The 13,040-nt window shown below is 51.7% G+C and overlaps 1 protein-coding gene and 1 long non-coding RNA gene across 5 annotated transcripts in view; both read right to left on the minus strand.

Moving 5' to 3' along the window:
* Smad6 (SMAD family member 6) overlaps window positions 1-13,040 on the minus strand; it is a 74,980-nt gene that overhangs the window by 9,044 nt on the left and 52,896 nt on the right. The gene's annotated exons all lie outside the window — the stretch shown is intronic.
* Window positions 5,380-13,008, minus strand: LOC144377712 (uncharacterized). Its single transcript, XR_013438731.1, has 2 exons — window positions 6,775-13,008; window positions 5,380-5,995 (listed from the first exon to the last, which is right to left on the minus strand). It is a non-coding gene; the product is annotated as an uncharacterized LOC144377712 (long non-coding RNA).

Below are 13,040 nucleotides of genomic sequence, written 5' to 3' on the forward strand. Positions count from 1 at the left end.
GCATTTTCTAGATGTGCACCAATAAAGAACACTGGTCTTGGGAAAGGCCACGGGCCCTGGCTGGGTCCTTGGAGGGTGGGAGGTGCCTGTTGCTGGGTGCTGTCCGTTCACTCTCCCTTCAGAACCTCACGAGCCCCCCGAGGGGATGGGAGCCACCCCATTCATAGGGCAGACCCCAGCACGGGAGGCCACACAGCAGTGCAGCCAGGACCCGCCAGCCCCTTTTTCCTGGGCCCTTCATTGCGCTTCGTCCCTCCCTCTGCTCTTCTGTGTCCCTCAGAGGTGCTGCCCAGACTGGTCTAGGAGCCATCAAGGGTACAGTGACGGTCGCTGGCTGAGCTGTAAGTGGCCTCCTTCAGAGGGAGAGACAGGAGAGGCCCTGCGGAAAGGCCTTCCTTTCAGCCTTGGCGCCTTGACCCTGGCGGGCTCGGCCGCGTCTCTGATTGAACAAAGTGTCCGCCTGGCTGCCGAGGGTAAGGTTTCCATTCTTTTATCTCGTGCAGCATTCACACAAATCCTGAAAAGATGAACTTGTACTGCAGCCCCGACACAAAGCCAGCTCTGCCCAGGCCCCAACGCACATTCCTGTTCAGCGGCCCCTCCACGGGAGCCCACCAGCCCTGCCACTCCAGCCAGAGGACACCTGGGGCCTGCCGTCCACCTGCGGCGCCTCATCCTGCCCTCCTGAGATGGCTCCCCTCCCGCAGGGCTGCTCCAGCTTCCCCAGGCTCAGGCAGCGTGGCTTTTCTGGCCAGATTCTGCACGCCGCTGAGATCCAAAGAGCCACACAGAGGCCGGGGACTGAGGCTGGCATCTGAGTCACCTCCACCCCAGAGCTAACCGGTCAAATGACTCCAGAAACTCCAAAGGAAGCCCCAGCAGCTTAGGGACCTAGGACACAGGGCAGGGAAGCCCCCAGGTAGGAGGAGGCAGGGAGGGGAGAGGAGTGAAGAATGAGAAATGCCTGGGAAGGAGACAGAGGGAGGCCAACAGCTCGTGAAACCAGCCCAGGCTCCCAGAGGGAACCAGTTTCTGCAACAAAAGCCTCTGAACTTTGCTCCGGTTCCAAGGCCTCCTTGGTCTTATCGCAAGTCAGATGCTGGGCATGTTTGTTTGTTTTCTTACTCAGAGACCACCTGGGGTGGGAAAGCCTGGCTTTTACTGCTACCCCTGGAAAGATTCTGAAATAACATGATATTTGTGTGAGAAGATGGAGCGGGGGACCTCAGTCCCCAGGAAGAGGTGGTAGTTGTGAGAGGGGAGGGCCGTGCGCTGCTCTTGAGTGAACCGTGCAATTCTCTGGTCTTGGGGGCTGCTCTAGGGTCAGGCTAAACCTGGGTCCTCATCTCAGGCTTTCACGGCTGAACCTCACTGACTGGACCCAACCCTGGCTTCCCTGGTGAATCTAGGCCACGGAGAACAAAACTGGCCCTTTGGGGGTTCAGCTAGGGACAGCCTGGGTGTGGAAGGGGTTCAGGACAGCTAGTGTGTGATAGATGGCAGGGGTCTTCAAGTTCCCACCCTGCAGGCCCCCAGAGCTGGAAGATTCAGGGCCAGCTTTGTTTTATGATTAAGACGGAGACAAGACCTCCATTTTCCTTTTATTTCTCAAATGCAAATTGAGTTTTATTGGCAAATCTCCTGCCTCAGACTTCTATTTAGACCAATATAAAGCCACAAAAAGCAAAGTACCTAAAAATTGCCTTCCCTCAGTCTGTCTTAGTTCTCAGGGGTCACCGCATCTTACATGGTACAGGAACACTGCAGAAAGTGACCGGGGTGGGTCCCCATCTTTGCCTTTCCTCTGGGGGACTGGGGACTGGCACCTAATAAAGGTGCTCTGAGCAATGGAGTGTGAATGACATCTGACATTCAAGGGCTGGGGAAATTATCTGGTCCCCCTCCGCATCCACACCGTTGAAAAAGGCACAGCAACAATACTGTTCCCGCTTTACAGATGACACCACGGGTGCCCACAGGCTGAGACAGACAGTAAGGCAGTGGGGAGAAGCATTGTCCCTACTGCTACCTCTCATGAGGCGACCCTGCTTGTGGAATGTCCCATGAACTCACTACACAGACACAGGCTTGTTTCAGTGGCAAAAAAAAAAAAAAAAAAAAAAAAAAATTGCCTAAAGCCTGGCCGCGCCTGTCATCTTGTCTGGGTGGAGGTGGGTTTCATTTCTCTGGCTTTTGATGTCCAAGAGGGTAAAGGAAGAGAGAGTAACAGCTTTGAGTGGAAGAGCCAAGGAATGGGGCAGCAGAGCTGGTTTTCGAATTTGCAAAAGCTCTAAAAAATAAGTCTCATCTAAGCCCAGGCTGCTCTTTACCAACCAGACCTTCTTCGGTGTGAGCTTTGCAAGTCAAATGCACCTGCCTTGATTTACACTGAAGATGAAGTTGGGAATAAATACTTCAATATTAAAGTACCAGACGTGGGGCATTCAATTGTAAAATAATTCTTGCATGAAATTCTTTTCTTGAAAATATCCCCTTATAGCACAAAGATACACAATCCACGCCTCTTGGGTGAACGCAGATGCCTACATGCTGGATTTTCTTAAAGCGAGGGTTGCTTGAATCATTCTTATATGTTTCTGGAACAAACAGGAGTGCTTCATAATAAGCAAATAGCTAATATTGACTGGAGAGATCATTAATAAGCAAATAGCTAATATTGACTGGAGAGATCATTAATCCACAATTAAATACTAGTATTTGCTGGAGAAACTACAGTAACATGAGATTTAAATGTTCTCTGCAAAAATGTTGCAAAATGATTACTGGCTTGGCAGCTCCTGGCCCTGCCACAGTGACCTGTCTGCTGCTCGCGGCTGTGCTACTGTGCAGGTGAGTCAAAGCTGCCTGGCACCAGGCACGTCCATGCCCAAGCTCCCAAGCTGCCTGGAAAAGAACGGGTTTGTTTGATAGGGGTGCAGCAGAGGGAGGGTGCTGAGCGGCTCATCCATCCTGTGGGGCCAACCCCACAGAGACCCTGTGTTTGAGCCACACCTCAAACCCAAGGCCAAGCCTGGTTCCCAAAACAAGAGGAGGACAAGCATGGTTCTCTCGGACCTCATAACCCAGGCAAGAGAGTGGTTCTACCTGCAGATAGATGGTAATGGAAGGATGCTCTCTCTGACTGGAGCGTCTCCCCACTCTCCAAGTTCACTCAGAAAGGGCCCCATTTTAGGTTATGGAATATCGGCTCTGAGAGGCTGGGGGGCTGCCCCAGGCTACTGAGGCAGTGGGTCAGATCTCCTTCCACTGCCACCACCTTCCTTCCGCCAGGCATTCTGGAGGAAGGTAAGCCATCGCCTGGGAACCGGCTTCTATTCCTCAGAGTAATTCTTCAGTCTGTGTCTGGACACACAGGGGCACCCTGAGGGACTCAAGTCAATGTGGCAGTGATGGGACAGCAATGGTCCTGTCGGTCCACTGTGCTGCTCTTGGGTCTACTCCCAAGCTAACAGTTAGGGTTTGGCTGAGGTGTCCCCCCAAAGCTCACAGGTGAGACGATGCAAGAAGGTTCCGAGGAGAAATGATTGGATTGTGAGAGTCTTGACCCAGTCAGTGAATTAATCCCCTGATGGGGTCAGCTAAGTGTAACTGAGGTGGAGGAGGTGGGAACTGGGGGTGTGGCTTTGAGGTATATGTATCTGGAGAGAGAGTGGAGTCTCTGCTTCTTTTTTTTTTTTAATGACTTTATTTATTTATTTATTTTTATGGGGTGCCGAGGATCGAACCCAGGGCCTTGCGAGGCGAGAGCTCTACGGCTGAGCCACAACCCAACCCCGAATCTCTGCTTCTTGATCACCATGATGTGAGCTGCTTCCGTCAGCCACACTCTCCCGCCATGATGTTCGGCCTCACCTCGAGCCCTGAGGAATGGAGCCACCCTTCTGTGGACTAAGACCCCTGAAACCGTGAGCCCTCAAATAAACTTTTCCTCCTCTATAGTTGTTTTCATAACAGCAGCGAAAAAGCTGACTCAAACACTCACTTTTCAGCAAAGAGGGGCATCTGCCTCATTTTCCATGATCCAGTTCATAATCCTTGATTTCTTCTTGAAAAGATGAAAAAACCCAAGGAGACACCTAGGCTGAACCCAGACAGCAATGCCCGAGTGCCTCTGGGACTCTCTTGCCCTCGGCAGAGTTATTCACAGCCACAGGGGCCTGTGTGACATTGGGAGGAAGAGGTACCTTTCCTGAGTCACAGGGAAGCCTTACAGGGCTCTTGTGGGTCGACCCTAAGCAGCAGCAGGCACCTGGCAGGTCTGGCCGTAGCAGAGACTGATTGCAGGTGTCATTCCTCCAGCCTCATCTCCAGTCCCCACCAAGCACCTACTGTCACCATATCCCATCTCATTTAACACCAAGAACCATCCTAGGAAAACTTACAGAGGAAATGAAGGCCCCTGACCTGATAAACCAATAAACCAGAATTCAAACTCAGGGTAGTGGACTCCAAAGCCACTTCTACTTCTCACCTGTTTAAAGTCCTGACAGGCAGTCAGCACAGTCCCACTCTCTGAAGTACCAGTGTGACTGGCACCTCCCCCCCAACCCTTCCTCCCCTTCCCCATGGGCACCTGTGCCCTCAGGTCGTCAGCATGTGCATTCTTAGAGCACTGGCCCAAGTGGGCCCACTAAAGAGGATCCTGAGTAACAGCAGCATAAATCAAGGCCACTGTGAATTTCCCCTTTAGCCACAGGCAGAGTCAGACCTCGCCTTCCCCCACTGCAGTTAACCACCACTCTTTGTTCAGTGTATCTCCCAGCTCCGCCGCCTGGCAGGGGGCCAGCTCTCAATTATTAATTAATCTGGGAGGCGCAGGTTGCATTCCTGGCCACCTCACCACTTCCTCCTCAGGCGGGAACTTGGGAACTCGCAGGCCAGGCACTTTTAGTTACATCAAGCCTCTTACGACATCCCAGCCCTGTCTGTGGCCACTGCTGCAAGAAAGGACGTTGGAAACCAGAGTTAAAAATAACAGCAGAAAACCCCAACACTCGGAGGTCACCTTTCCTAAGTCGTCCACAGGGCCAACCCAAGCGGGTGCTACCAACCTGTATGAAGTCACTAGACACCTCAGTTTCCTGGTCTGTGAAATGGGGATATGCCCCCCCCATCTCCCTGGCACACAAAAGCTGAGGGGACAGCTGCAGCTTGGGCTTTGTTAAAGTCATCCCAGGGTCTTCAGGGCCAAGATGGAAACATGCCACCTCTATGGGTCAAAACTTTGGGAGGCCTTTGCATGGGTAAAAAACTCAAGAAACAAGGTAACCAGCTTGGTGTGTACCCAGATGACAACCAACTGGGAGAGCAGAGCACAGCTCTCCAACACCCCCACCCTACACACCCCTGCAAGCCAAATGCAGAGCCCCGGGGCTGGGCAGTATCTTTAATTCCCAAAGGTAATAAAGGTCTTTTTCCCCCTTTAAGGTACAGGATAGAATGGGCACCTCATGTCAGCAGTAATGCTGAATGGTTGATGCTAGCTGGATCGATGTCAGAATCAAGCCAGGAGCCAGACGTAGTAACACATGCCTGTAACCCCAGCAACCTGGGAGGCTGAGGCAGGAGGATCGCAAGTTTGAGTCCAGCCTTAGCAACTAACAAGATTCCACCTTTAGAATGAATGAATGAATAAATAAATAAAATTAAGCCATGATATCAGAGAAGGATAACTGTTGTAACAGAAGCAACTATGATATCATAAGCAAGGATGAACATCAGTTCCTGCTAGAACTGCCATCGAGTGTCCTTTTGGTCATCTTTCTCCTCTGGCCCCATACACACCCCTCAGTATCAACGTCTCCCCTGGAGTGTGCACCAGACCAGTCAATCTGTGGGCTCCAAGGTCGAGGCACCCTAGAGTGCAGCTTAGGGAAGGTCTCTGTGTAGCAGGGTATTGGGGGCAAATCCAGGGCCTCATGCAGGCATACAACCTCAGGCTTCAGCTACGCCATGTCTTACGTCCACTTTTAACCTGATAAGAGAAATGATATAACCTGAATCTTTCTATAACATTAATACTCTGGGGAGCAGGGGGGAAGGGACACTTTCACTTTGCTCCCCTTCCCCCAAACACTGAGGCTTCTGGATAAAGCACGCACACTGCCAAGATGAATTATTGTGCATATACAGTAAAGTACCATTAATTAGGACTCATAAATCTAGAGTTTATAATAATTCCGAAAGCAGCTGGGTTGCAGTTTAAAAAAAAAAAGTTTTGATAAACAAATGCAAAATATAAATAAGGCTCAGGAGAACTGTTTATCCTACTAGCTCTGTATAAACAACGGGCATACCATTACAAATCGTTCCTATGTTCCCTTAAGCAGATCTCTCAATGACCTCTAACAGGAAACATCACCAGCCGGCACCCCAGCCTATGGTATTTGAAAAAAAATCACAAAACCTGATTTCCTAGGTACTGCCCACCCCGCAAATGGCCTGAGCTGGTGAGGGGTCCTCAGTCGTCTATGTTGTCTGTGTATTTGGACAAAAATGTCCCTGGGACGGTAGAGCCTCCTCGGCTCTCCTCTGGCAAGCAGTGGCTGCCTGGGAAGGAGCCGTGGCCTGTGGCCCTGCACGCCAGCGTGCCACCCAGCTATCTCTGTCTGTCTTAAAGAAGCAGCGTTTCTAAGGCATTCAGCCAGGGGACCCTGCCAGCTCAGGCGTTTCCCAGTGAGAGCAGGCAAGGAGGGAGGGGCCCACCCGTGTGGAATTCCTTCGGGCATCACGGCAGTGGGCAACCAAGGTCACCTGCTTGTGGCCTCCTGGATGATTTACAAATTAGCTTGGCCCCCGGTCTTCTCCCTGTGGGTAGGCAGCATGCTCCACTCGGTCACACCGCAGGTGAGGACAGGGGCCCTCAGAGAAGTGCAGGGCGTGTGGGGCGAGCTCGTGAAGCCATCAGCTGAGAGGGTGCCCTGGTCCCGGCCCAAGAGGGACAGACTGCAAGGCCCCAGAGAGGCGGGCAGGGGGCCAAGCTGGAAATACCGAAGGCTGCTCCAGCTCGAGGAGACAGCCCTGCCAAGTCGGGGAGGCGGCACTGACGGGGAACTGGCAGGTTCCGGCTGGGCGGGTCCCTAAGGGCACCGAGTCAGGAGCAACCGCCTGTGTCTCTGGGCACGTGGGGGCTGGAGCCCAGCCAGGGAGACCCAGAGCCGCCAGTCTCCCCAGGGTGTCCCTGTCCTGGCGCTACCCCCATGGCCCTCCAGCCTGTGGACCCCTGAGGAAGTGGAGCCCCTTCGAGTGGCGCGCTGACATTGGGCAGGGAGTGGGGCCCAGCCTCCAGGCCACAACTGCTCTGCTCCCTCCACTGTCCATCACCCAGCTCAGGAGGTGCTCAGCAGAGCCCCGAGACTGGTGCCCAGGGTGGCCCCCGAAGCTACATTTCAGACATCTAGCTCACCAAGATGGGGATCCTGAGGTGACAGGGCCTCCCTGCTGTGTCCCTGGGGGTGGGGACCATCCTTTAGGGCAGGGAAGCCCAGGGTGTTGGTGGACACCTTTCTCTCCCTCCCTGTACCAACTCCTCTGCCCCCTCCCCTTGAGCTTCAGAAATGGCTATCAACAAAAACACTGAGGTCCAGGCTGGCCACAACATGTGCCACCAGACGGACTTCCTGGCAGGGACGCCTTCCTCGGCCACGCTGTTTGATGGGAAGGCTTCCTCATCCATCGTGTGCAAGCCAAGCTCCCGTCTAGGCCACCTGTCCCCTTTACCGCGACACTCACACTAGAACAGGCCGACCGATGCGCTTCTTCATCAAGACCCACCAAGAGCCACTTCCTCACAGGTGGCTCTTCCTGGAGCCTGGCCATCTCAACTTTCCCAAGACCCCTCCTGCTGGCTCGCAGAGCCACTCCGGCCCAGGCCTCGAACGTGTGGAGCTCCACCCGGAAACCCTGGAAGCAAATTCCCTGAAGGGAAAGAGTGGGTAGGATGTTTTCAAGAACCACTCATTGTGGGTTTGGTTTCCAGCCAACAGAAGTGCTCCCGGACGTGAGAAGAGCTTTGCTTGGGAGGCTGAGCTCTGCTCTTGCTCCATGAAGGCCTACTGTGTGCAAAGACACACCAGCATGTGCTCACGGGAGGAATGCATGGTTCTGTGGGAAATGCTGGGGCTGAGGTGTGGAGAAAATCACGGGCATGTCTAAGGACACCAGGGAGACTCTTGTTTTTGCAAACACCATTCCTTCTGGTGAGTTCCAAGTTATTTAGTGGGCTATACACACACTATTGTTTCCCTCAAACCAAAATAACCCTCCCTCCGACTGGAAGAGCATCATCAGCATTCCTTGCCGCTGGCCCACAGCAGGCAACACTAGCCGGGCCTGGGCTAACTGCAGGCCTGCAGAAAGCCCTGCCCCTGTGGTTCTGAGAGGTGCCTCCCTGCTTCCGGCTCAGAATGGACTCTCTCATCTGGAGAATCTGCCCACCACCCCAGTGGGTCATGCGAGAATGTCTCAGGGAAAGACTCTTAAAAGTACAGGGTGCTATGGAATAGCAACAGCATGCCTTTTTCAAAGAGAAACCTGGGAAATCTAAAGGGTTTGGGGGAAGTCACTGTATGTCAGGGCTTTTAGCCCAACCTCTCCCCTTCACAGAAGAGGAAACTGAGGTTTGGAGAGCAGAAATCACCTGAGATCACCCCGCAGGGTGGGGCCTCCCCACTAGCTGTCCCTAAGGAGGGACCCCTGTCCCCAGTACCACCAGGCCAGAGGAACTGAGACAAACACTCCTGACGAGCTCAGCCAACATGAATTATTTTTGCAAAACCGTCTGTTTGTTTGTACTTGTGGGTAGCAGGGAGCATGGCCTTCCTTGCATCGCTGTCGGAACAACTCCCCGCCTGGGCCTGAGAAGTGACCCGCCCCGGCTGGCCGGCACCGCCACCGACTCTCAGGCGAAGGATGTGCGTTGCAAAAATGGGGCAAAGTTTCCTATTCTGAAGATAACATTGTAAGACACAGGAAGTCTGCAAGCAGAGACTGCGTTTCCAGAAGGCCTCTGCACACCCGCTCACAGCCACTTCCATTGTACAGAGTTTCTAGAGATTCTGGGGCTGAGGCAGGGGCGGGGCTAGGGGGTGGCATGGGGACAGTGCTGGAAAAAGCAGCAGCCACAACCCAGGTGAAGTCTAGGGAGGGGCTTCCAGGCCCCCAGGCTCAGGACCCTCCAGCAGCAGGGCAGAGGACTCTTTTCTGAGTCCCGGGGTCTTTAGCTTCCTTAGCCCAAAAATAAAAGGGTTAACACAGCCATGGTCCTCCTATTTGGGTCCTTGTGTCCAGATTCCCAGGCCCCACCCCTGGAGATTCTGATTCATGGGTTCTGGGTGGAGTCCGAGAATCTATGTTTTTCACAAGATTTAGGAGGCCCCTTTTCTGGCTCTGATAGGTCACGATGGCAGAGTGAAGGGTTCTGCAGCCTGGCACGGGGGTGGGAGACCTGGCTTCCTTGACAGAGGAATGACAGGGGCAGGAAGGAGACCAAACCAAGTTGACTTCCTTGCATTAGACAGCCGTGGCCATCCCAGCGCCAGGCCTGGGAGACAAGCTGGGAAGGCGACATTCTGGAGCCACCGCGGATGGCCCTGACTCAGTGTGTCCGGGTGTGTTTGAGGACAGGCGCTTGGGACAGTATATACACCTCCCTGTGGGATTTGGAATTAAGGACATCAGTTCAAATCCCGGCTCTGTCACTTTCTAGCTGCCTGTCTAAGATGAATGGTCTTAGCCTCTCTGGGCCTCTGGTTCCCGTCTGTAAAATAGGGTTGACATGAATTGTTGGAAGGGAACTAAAACACTGCATAGCTGATATGCCCTGTGAGCTCCCTCTGTGCCAGGTACATCCGTTCTCACAACAACCCATGAGGTACATGGTACTGACTGTCCATTTTACTAATGAAGAAAATTTACATGGGAGGAAACTAAGACCTCCTGACCCCTCCACACTGGGTCACTGGGATTCGTGCATCCAGGCGGACCACGCAGGAAGGCTCCTCACCATGCCGCCTAGTGCCTGGGCGCACACCACGCTGGTCTGTATGCACACCAGGAGACCAAGACACCTCGCTGCTGCAATAGACATGTCCACAAAAGAGCATTATAAATGAGGGCAGCAGAGCAGAACAAAGACCCAAACTCCCGCTAGGGAGAGAGGATGGCTTCCTGATCCTGGGCTTGAAGGTGGAGAACAATGGGTAGGGAGAGGCAAAGGGGTTTCCAGGTGTCAGGAGTGGTGTGGGCCAAAGACACGGGCAGAAGAGGAGGCCCAGAGAGTCTCCGCTGCTTGTTCCCAGAACTGCAGAAGGGCTAGCAAAGGAGAGTGCGCAGAGGCTGCTGGGGGCAGATCTTGCGAGACCTCAGTGCTCCTCTAGGAGTAAGGACTCATGTTGTGTAATGGGCACAGCCAGCCACTGCCAGGGGCTGAATAAGGAGCGGGGGACCAGAACGGTTCCCCTATTTCATGTACTCACACTCAACCATCGGTTCAACAAGGATGAGGTCCCTGCCTGCAGCTTCCTCTGGATCCCACAACTGCGTGTGATTAATACCAGAAGCCAGGGATTCCGTGGGTGCAAACCCCGGGAGTGTTCTCAGCACTCAATGCTAAGACAGAACTTCTCTTCCTGTTCTTTGTGAGGGCCCCTCCAGAGGCAGGATACCCTATCAAGTTTAAAAACCCCTAAGAGTGAATGAAGATCCAGCATAGCTCAGTAGGACAGGGGTCTACGTGCAGGTCAACAAGTTTACCGTGGTGTTCAGAATCTTTTGTCTCTGCTGGATTTGTCAACTTGTCAAGGCACAATTATAAAGCCTCCCTTATCTGGGGTTTTGTCAGATTCTTTTTTTTTTTTTAAGGTGTAAATAGACCTTTATGTGGTACTGAGACTTAACCCCAGGGCCTCACACATGCTAGGCAAGTGCTCTACCACTGAGCCACAACCCCAGCCCCAAGATTCTTTTATTTACTTATTTTTGCAATGCTGAGGATCAAACCCAAGATCTTGCATATGCTAGGCAAGTACTCTATCGCTTAGCTGTATTTCCAGCCCCAAATTCTCCTTTGATTTTTATCCATCTTTGATTTTGATATTTCAAAGCTCTGTTTGTTGATTGTGCAAAAAAAAAATTAACTAATTAATTAATTTATTTTGGCATTGGAGATTGGACCCAGGGGCGCTTAACCACTAAGAAACATTCCCAGCCCATTTTGTATTTTATTTAAGAGTCAGAGTCTTGCTAAGTTGCTGAGGCTGGCTTTGAACTTGTGATCCTCCTGCCTCAGCCTCCCTAGCTGCTGGGATTATAGGCATGTGTGCCACAGCCCCTGGGCCAAAGATTCTTGATAATTAGATCTTACTGATAAGTTTAGCTTTGATCTACCATGGGTACAGCAAAAGCCAAAATTGACCTGCCCCTGGTTTTTGTAATTAAAGTTATTGGAACACAGCCAAGTGTTTTTTTCATTTTGTTTGGCTTTAGAGACTGAACTCAGGGATGCTTAACCACTGAGCCATATCCCCAGCTCCTATTTAAATATTTTATTTAGATACAGGGTCTTGATGACTTAGGGCCTTGCTAAGTTGCTAAGGCTGGCTTTGAACTCACAATCCTCCTGCTTCAGCCTCCTGAGCCACTGGGATTATAGGCATGTGCCCGGCCAAGATCATTTTTTAAACCTATTATCTATAGCAACAAGGTTAGTAGTTGCAATAGAGGCTGTGTGGCCTATAAAACCAACAAGGTTTACTATCTAATCCTATACAAGGAAGTTTGCCCGTGACCTATGTAAAATATTCCTGTTTATTCCTTTTAGTGCTTTCTTGCGTGGAATGATTTCATATTGCTACACCTGCTTTTCTTCTGTTTAGCACCCATGGACACAGGTTGAATAACCCTTATTCCAAATGCTTAGAATCAGAAGTATGTCCGATTTTTATTGTACTAGAGATTGAAGCCAGGGCACTCTACCACTGAGCTCCATACCCAGATCTTTTTATTTTATTTTGAGACAAGGACTTGCTAAATTGCCCAAACTGGCCTTGAACTTGCGATTCTCCTGCCTCAGCCTCCAGAGCTGCTGAGATTATGGGAATGCAGCCCCACACCTAGAATGTTTCAGATTTTGGAATATCTGCATATGTATCATGAGAGATCTTGCGGATCAGAACTCCAATCTAAACACAGAGTTCACTTGTAGTCACATCTAGCCTGAGGCGATTTTATACAATGTATTTAGAGTTCTGTGACCCATTCATATGAGGTCAGGGGTGAAGTTTTTCATTTGTGGCATCATGTAAGTGCTCAAAAAGTTTTTGATCTCAGAGTGTTTTGGGATTAGGGAAGCTCAGCCTGTACCTCCTTTTCCCCAGCTCTTTCCACCTTCCTGTGTCCTTGGGTTTAGGTGAGTCCCTCCTGGCTTAGCATGGAGCTGGATTCATAAAACAACCCATGAGCCTGTGTCTTTTACTCGGCTATCTGATGCATTCATATTTTCTGCTGCTGGTGTCTGGCCTGCCCCACTGCTGCATGTTTTGCTGATATTTCCATCAAGTTTTAAGGTCATTAACTCTCAGGGAAAATGTGGGGTCAGGTGGGGGAAAAGACACTTCTCCTTTATCAGAATGATTTGAATTTTCTATAGAGGATTATGATATTATGTGTGTCATTGCATATTATTTCATATTTAATGACAAATAAAGAGAGTTTTAAAGGACCAAGAGTTGTGAACATACTAGGATCCCTGTGAAGAATCCCTCAGTCAATCCAAGCTCTGGCCACACTTTCCTCCTACTGTATACCCCCCACCCTCATGAGGACAGAAGCACCACCGCACTGCTGCCTAAGCTTGTGCACTCTGCTTCAAAAGGGGCCCACACCCCTCTCAGCCAGACTAAGAAGCCAGCCCCCTGGTGCGCAGAGTGAGCCTAAGTGGCCATCCCATCCTGGCCCCAGGCAGGCCACCACATTTGCAGAGAGCCTGACACGCACCCCACCTCCACCCCCTCCCACCCCAC

Source organism: Ictidomys tridecemlineatus, chromosome 5 (genome assembly GCF_052094955.1).
Source record: "Ictidomys tridecemlineatus isolate mIctTri1 chromosome 5, mIctTri1.hap1, whole genome shotgun sequence".
In the NCBI taxonomy this organism is placed as follows: domain Eukaryota; kingdom Metazoa; phylum Chordata; class Mammalia; order Rodentia; family Sciuridae; genus Ictidomys; species Ictidomys tridecemlineatus.